At 48.6% G+C, this 7,610-nt stretch overlaps 1 pseudogene; it reads left to right on the plus strand.

Moving 5' to 3' along the window:
* On the plus strand, positions 1-4,804 carry LOC101534241 (HLA class II histocompatibility antigen, DR beta 4 chain-like; annotated as a pseudogene).
* Positions 4,805-7,610: the final 2,806 nt, after the last annotated feature.

Genomic DNA, 7,610 nt, shown 5'->3' on the forward strand with positions numbered 1-7,610 from the left:
ATGCTGTGTCTGTGGCTCTTCAGAGGCTCCTGTGTATCAGCTGTGACAGTGACACTGGTGGTGTTGATCTCTGCCCTTGCTTTGGCCAGGGACACCCTATGTAAGTGCAGACTTCGTATGCTGGGCTCTTATGTCCATTAGGATAGTGGGTGAGGAAGCAAATAAATTTGTGATTGTGACTAGATTGCGTTCCTTAAAAATTTGTGGCATTTTTTCAACGACAACCTAACTTCATCCTATGAATTCTAAAATATTTCTCCCATAGGGAACATGGGTGCTTGTTCACTCTGTGAGATCCGCATAAAGGGATCTGATCTAGCCCATTTTCCCTAACCCGTTTCCCTTCTCATTCTTTCTGTCCTATACCAATTTACTTCAGGATTTTGAGAGTGTTGAATAGGTGCTCCTAAAGTAATTCCTAAAGAGCACTGCTCATAGCTAATAGTGATGCCAAATAAAGCAGATTTCTAGAATATTTTGTGGAGAACAAAAATAATTTGAAGGATCCTAAAAGAACCAATCTTATGTGCTCAGCAGGCTCTTGGATTTGGTGTCACTCTCTACGGAACCATGAGCTCTTCTCTGTGAGCTCCTTACTTTTGTCCACTTTAGTGAAGGTTGTATGAAGAGTTCTCTGATCTTAGTTGAGGTTAATGTTCCCTCCTTTGTGGAAAACCCCTTGGAGCTGAAGCAATGATCATTAATGTCTACCATGGCTGGAAAAAGAAAGAGCATCTGTGAATTGTTCTTTGGTGCTTTGTTGAAGAGTAAGCATCTTCTGGAAGCCTGGCTGAGGGCAGAATTTTTTTTTTAAATCCACAAGAGACTTTCTGTACTGTAAGTTTCCCTCATCTCTCCAGTAGTATACATCATATTAAATCCTATTTCTGTAAGTCAAATCAGAAAGCAGCAACATCGCATGTGTCAAACTACACACTCTGCAGAAGAGACGAGGTGCAGGTGGCTAACACTGCCCATGCTCCAACTTTAAGGAAGAGAAGGGCCTACAGGTGTCTTATCCTGGATCCCTTGTGTTCATGATCATAATTTTCCCCAGTTAACCATCTCTTCTCATTCCCTCTCTCACCAGCCCCTCCCCATTCTCCCTCTGTCATCGCTATGACTTCAAACATATGACTTTGCTCAGCACTTCATGGAATCCATCAGAAGAGAAGCAGGAATGAAATTTTTTTTTTTCAAAAAATCATCCTTTGTAACCTATGAATAATCCTGACCACAAGGAGGGGCAAGAGAGTATGAATTTCCACAGGCAGTGTGGAATACAATGTGTTAAAGAGAAAAGAGAGTGGAAACTCAGGCTTCTTGCTTTCCAGGATCCCCATAATTCTGGCTTGTTCTTTGGGGGAATAGGCCATGAGGTCACTTGGTCTGGCTTTGCTAGGGCAACCCCAGATGGGATTAAAAAATTGATAAATTTATGGTTGGCTGATTAAGTTGATAATTTTGTATAGACCAGGAATGCTCTTATAGATATGCAATGGCTTTTGGCAGTAAAAAGATTCCCAACAATGGTGGTAGCTTTTCAAGGCCCATCTTAATGTTGCTCTTCACTTTCTGGGTGCCTTAGAGTGCCTGCACTTAGCCATTAGTCCCGTGTCCCGACTCTACACATCTCACTCAGCTCACAGCTGGATATGGTCAGTGTTGGCTTCTGCTTCAAATGTTGTAAGGGTGGGGCGGTGTCAGTTTCCTTCTTGAAGGAACAGAGTGGGTTGTAAGTGTAGGCTGACCAGTTGGGCACCGAGGAATGCTCCCAGGAGGTGGTGGTGATAGGCTTTGAGCGGTGAGGTGAGAGCTGGTGGTGGCTTCAGGTGAGGAGGCAGGTGAGGTTGGGCAGGGGTGGGGCGGGGATGAAGGTGCAGCCTTGCGTGTGGGTACCCAGGCAGCACCAAGGCGCAGAGGTCTTGGAAAGGCTGAGGAACAGTAGGCTTCCTTTCCCTAAGGCCAATGCGTTAAGCAGAGCCTGTGGGTGAAGCAGTCCATGGGGTGGGGGTGGGGTTTCTATGTGCACTCCAACCCAGGTGCGCTCAGGGTGGGTGTCACCATTAGTCTCCTCTTGGAGGTCACCCATGGGGCCCAGTCTCTGTGTCCCCGCAGCCAATTTTCTACAGCAGTATAAGGTTGAATGTAATTTCTTCAACGGGAAGCAGTGGGCGATTCCTGGATATTTCTACCACCAGAAGGAGTATGTGCACTTTGATAGTGACTTCAGAGTGTACCAGGCACTGAGGGAGATGGGCAGGCTGGAAGTCCAGGACTGAAATTGCCAGAAGGAAAAACTGCAGAATGAGCGGGCTGCGGTGCACAGGTACTGCAGATACAACTATGCAGTGTTTAGAGCTTTTCCTTGCAGCGTAGAGTAGAGTGGGGGTGAAGGGGCCCTGGAGGCGCCCATTGTGATGCTGTTCTTACCTCTGAGTTACTTGCCTTGATTCACTGTCACTTTCTCCATGGTCATATTTTTGTGTGTTTGAAACACCTGGGAAGCCTGTTTAGAGCTTCAGTTTGATTTAACATCCTTAGGTTAGTATTATAATAATACCAGCAGGATTGAATTAGTCATACAACTCTTATGTGGATTCAGTGGGCAATTTACCTCACGTTTCCCTTTGTTCTGTTTTTTAAAGCTATTCCCAAACCCATTGTGTTTCTGGGGGTGGTTCAGTTCCAGGAGCTTCACAGTTATTCGGATGAAAGGATGAGGACACTCCCAGTACCACCGCCTCTCGCGCCTGCACTAAGTCATGACTTCAGATGCTACAGGGCCAGTTGGAATCCTGGTAAAGCTGCCTAGGAAAGCAGCAAAGGATGGACCAGGTGTTGCGATCTCTTTCACCTACTTGGGAGACCTAGATGAAGTTGCTGGGGGAGGACTATGACCTTACCTTGCCCTGGCCTTTCTCACTGGGGTGTGGACCAGTGAATAGAAGACTCTCAATCTCATTGTATCCTTCAAATCAATTAATAAGTAAAAAGAAAGACATCAATCTTTTAAAGATTTTGAAGCTTCTCAAGATGCTTGTTTAAAATGGCACAGTCTTCCACATGATCTATACATATCCTCTGTTCCTCTTCACAGCCTCTCTGGGTAGCTGGGGATACCAGTGCTGACAGAGTAAATGCTGTGCAAACATGGAGTTGCTCAGGAAATTATGACAAGAAAGAAATGTGTAAGTGTTCGGTATGGTCAATAACCTCTCATCCACCACTCACCCCCCCGCCAAAAAAAAATAACAGAGATCTTTGCTCTCTGGCAGGAGTGAATTTTGCAGGACCAAGCTTGAGGATCCAGACAGTTCACTGCTACTGCACTCTAAAACATTTCACATGCCTTGCTTTTATTGTGCATTTCTTTTGTTTCTAGTTTTCCTTAGTATTTTTCACAATTTCAAATGATCTATTTATGTATTTGTAAGTCAGAGTTATATATAGAGAGGGAGTGGCAGAGAGAGAGAGAAGGGGGGAGAGAGTGGCAGAAAGAGAGAGAGAGAGGCAGAGAGATCCTCCTCATTTCCCAGATGGCCACAAGGGATCAGGCTGAAGCCAGGAGCCAGGAGATTGTTCCAGGTCTCCCATGTAGGTTCAGGTAGCTAAGGACCGGGCAATGCTCTGCCACTTTCCAAGGTCATTAGCAGGGAGTTGGATTGGAAGTAGAGTAGCCAGGACTCAAATTGACATACAAATGGGATGCAAGTGCTGTAGGTAGTGGCTTAACCCAATATATCACACAATTGTCCTCACATTTTTCATGTTTATTGGCCAATTGTTATGAGTGTTCTGGGATCATCTATGGTCTCTTACCTCTGAGTTTCCAGTTTTTACAAGTGTTTCATGGTTTTCATTTATAGATGACTGGTCATGTTAAGAAATTAAGTTTTTATTTAGTAAATATATATGCAAAATTTCTCATAACAATTTTTCATTAGTCATACATTTATCACCTTGTGTACTATGAAAATGTTTTCTGCAGGTTTCTCTCACCAAAAGAGACTAAAGTCTGGTATGGCAGAGCAGAAAGCAGATGGTGAGCCTGGTGTGATGGCTCAGGAAACAAATGCTCACTTTGCTAACCAGGATCCCACATGGATATCAGTTTGCATCTGGCTGCTCCACTTCCCATCCAGCTCACCGCCTAAGGCTTAGAAAAGCAGCAGAGATTGGCTCAATGCCTCCAGATCCTACACCCATGTGGGAGACCTGGGAGAAGCTCCTAACTCCTGGTTTCAGAGCAGCCCAGCTGCTTCCACTGCAGCCATTTGGGGAGGGAACCAGCAGATGGAAGTATTTCTCTCTGTTTTTCCTTTACTTTGTAAATCTGATATGCTTTTCCAAATAAATAAATAAATAAATAAATAAATAAATAAATAAATAAATAAAATAAATCTTAAGAGAGAAGGAAAGCAATCAGCCACCAAAGAGGACTCCTGTGCCCGCCTCCCTGATCCCTTCTCCCTGTATCTCCCAGTTGTGCCACAGGTGACCGTGTACCCTGCCAAGACACAGCCCCTGCAGCACCACAACCTCCTGGTGTGCGCAGTGAGTGGCTTCTACCCAGGCAGCATCCAAGTGTGATGGTTGCACAATGGGGAGGAAGAGGAGGCTGGGGTGGTGTCCACAGGCTTGATCCGGAATGGAGACTGGACGTTCCAGATCCTGATGATGCTGGAGATGGTTCCTGAGAGTGGAGAGGTTTACAGCTGCCATGTGGAGCACTCAAGTGTGAGCAGCCCAATCATTGTGGAATGGAGTGAGTAGCTTCCTGACCTACAAACCCCTGCCTGACCAGGAAGGGACTCTGCTTGTCCCTGAGTGTCAGGCTTCTCCTCTCCCAGCACCACATTTGCATGGACTCCTTGCTCCCTTTTCCTTCAGCACAGACCAATGGGCTAATCTGTGATAATTTCTCAAAACACTTCTTCAAAACTCCAGCATGGCAGGTACAAAATGTTTGAACCTTCTTTGACCCTGCGTTCCAAACCCTGCCTTTGGGCTTGTGCTTCTGGTTCTGCTGCTTTGATGCTCACTGTGATCTGAGAGGAGGGGGCGTGCAGGGGCCTCCTAACCCAAGGGGAGACCAGTCTTACCTCTGCCGCCTGTGCCAGTTTCCCAAGAGGGAGGTATCCACTGTTTTCCTACTGGGTGCACTCACACTCCAGGACCTTGCACTCTCCAGGTGACACTGCAGTCTAGGTCGACAGAGATTTCCCCCTGTGCTAGCATCTGCTAGCTGATGCTGTGGCAAAGCCCAACCAACCCTCAGCCCCTCTGGCTTATGCATGTACCAGTTGTCTGTACACGTACAGTCTGCCCAGCCTGGCTTGTTTCCAATCCAGCTTACATCAGGCCAACAGGTGTTCTAGCCTGCCCGGCCTGGTCTGCCCCTAATCCCAGCTCTCATGCTCACTAGTGGGAATGATGGCCCAGTAGGGGAACCCTACACTGCTCCTCTACTGGGTTTGCCCGCTCTCCCCTGGGTCTCACATGTGCTGGTTGGGCACTGAGGCCCAATCTTGTATGGTCTGAATCACCTTGGCATTTGCCAGTGGGTGATGAAGCCTGGCCTGGCCCAGACTATACCCAGTTCCAGCTCACGCTGGTGGAGACTATAGCCTACTCAGCCCAGCCAGCCCCCAGTCCTGACCCTAATGTGAACTAGTTGCTATTGTGGCCTGACGTGCCATGACTCACACATCATTCTGGCTCTCATATTTGCCACTGGGTGATATGAACTGGCCCAATTGGCTTGCCCCTGACCTGAACCAAAAGTAAGCCTATGGGTACGATTACCCGACCTGGTCTGGGCTGCTCCCTTTCTTGGTTCTTGTGCTCACCTGCAGGGACTGTGTCCTGACAGATGAACTGCAAAGCTCCTCTATCAGAACCTCTCCCAGTGCCAGATCTTGCACACACTGGTGGATTCACGGGCCAGGCCAAGTTAGTTCACCTCCTGTCCTAGCAGGAACAGTGGCCTTTCCTGACTGGCCTTCACCCATTCCAGTTTTTACTGTTGGATGCTACAGCCCAGTCAAGCCTGGTCCATACCAAGACACAGCTCATGCATGGCTTGACAGGGACAGTGACCTAGCCTAGCCCATCCTACACCCATTCTGCTTCTCATGAGCTTCAGTTGGTGCTGCAGTCTAACTTATTCTGCACATCCCAGACCCAGTGCACACCCTTGCCAAGGCAGACTGCATCCATGTTCAGACCTGACTGCAGCCCCCACTCTGGCCCGCATGCTCACCAGTGGGAACCACAAGCTAGCCAGGGCACACCCTTAGCCCCCCAACTAGGCCTGAACCCAGCACAGATCTTGCACATGCCAGTAGTTGCTCTGACCCAGTTTGGCATAACTCCTTACCCGTCTTGGATTTTGCCTTCAGATGCTATAGCCTGGCTTGGCCCAGCTGGCCTCAGTCCTAACTCTCTCAGGTGGGTGTTGCAACCTGGCCCTGCTCAGTCTGTTCTCATCCTTGGCTCATGCAACCTAGTAGGTGTGACAGCCTCGCCCAACATGACTTGCATTCCATCCTGATTTTTGTACTTGCCAGTGGTTTATGGTTTGCTTGGGCCCAGTTCGCTCCCTTCCAATGGATGGAGCTACCCTGCCCAACCTGCCCAACATCCAGGCCTGGAAACTTGTTCATCAGTGGGAACTATGACCCACTAGGGGAGTTTCCCAGGTTCCACTGCTCAGGCCACTCCCAGACCCAGGTCTCATGCATGCCAGTGGGTCTTTGGCCCTTACCCGATGTGGTCTGCCCCATCTGTCCCACCCTTTGTATGCTCTTGTGCGGCCCAGCCCACCCAACACCCTGTTTTAGGGTGCTCATGTAGTTGCTGCAGCCTGGAGCTGTCCTACTTGTTCCCAGTCCCAGTACCTGTAAGCATCGGTGAGTTCCTAATTTGACACTCAGTGTCAGGTACTGGGATCTAGCCCTGCCAGACAGACCCCCAGCCAAACCTTGCATGTGTGTGCTGGCATGTGGTGGTCAGCCATGTTCCACGCTAACAAGCCCGCCCAGGACTTCCATGTGGGCTGGTGCATCAGCCTGACCCATAAAGATCTTCAGGTCTCTCCCCTCCAAACCACCAGGTCTCAATCTTTTCGCTTACCTACAAGTACAGTGGCCCTGTCATTGGGTATCCTTCAGGATTCATTCCTCAACTAAACCTAAAGTGGCCTTATCCATGGATGTCCCTTGAAAGTAATTCCAGAACCCCAAGACTCCAGAGTTCACTACCGGGTGGCCAGCAGGTGGAGTCCAGTGCTACTTGGTGCTCTGGCCATCCGCAAGTCCAGGACCCTCCCTCCGCCTAGCTAGGATCCCCAACAGGAAGCCTGGGCTGGCATGGGTACCCCCAGACACGGCCACCCATGTCACTGCTCCAAGCCATCTCAAATTTACAATACTACGTTCTGGTATAATAAGAGTAGATGTGTTGTCATCACCCCTCCAGCCGTGAACTCTAAGCATCTTCACAAACACACCTGTGTCCACACCCATGTCTTCAGATGTGATGGCCACAACAAAGGTCAGATCAGAGGTGGTCACAGGAGAACCCCAATGACAGTGCTGTTGATGCAG

The sequence above is a fragment of the Ochotona princeps genome, chromosome 1 (assembly GCF_030435755.1).
Source record: "Ochotona princeps isolate mOchPri1 chromosome 1, mOchPri1.hap1, whole genome shotgun sequence".
Lineage (NCBI taxonomy): Eukaryota > Metazoa > Chordata > Mammalia > Lagomorpha > Ochotonidae > Ochotona > Ochotona princeps.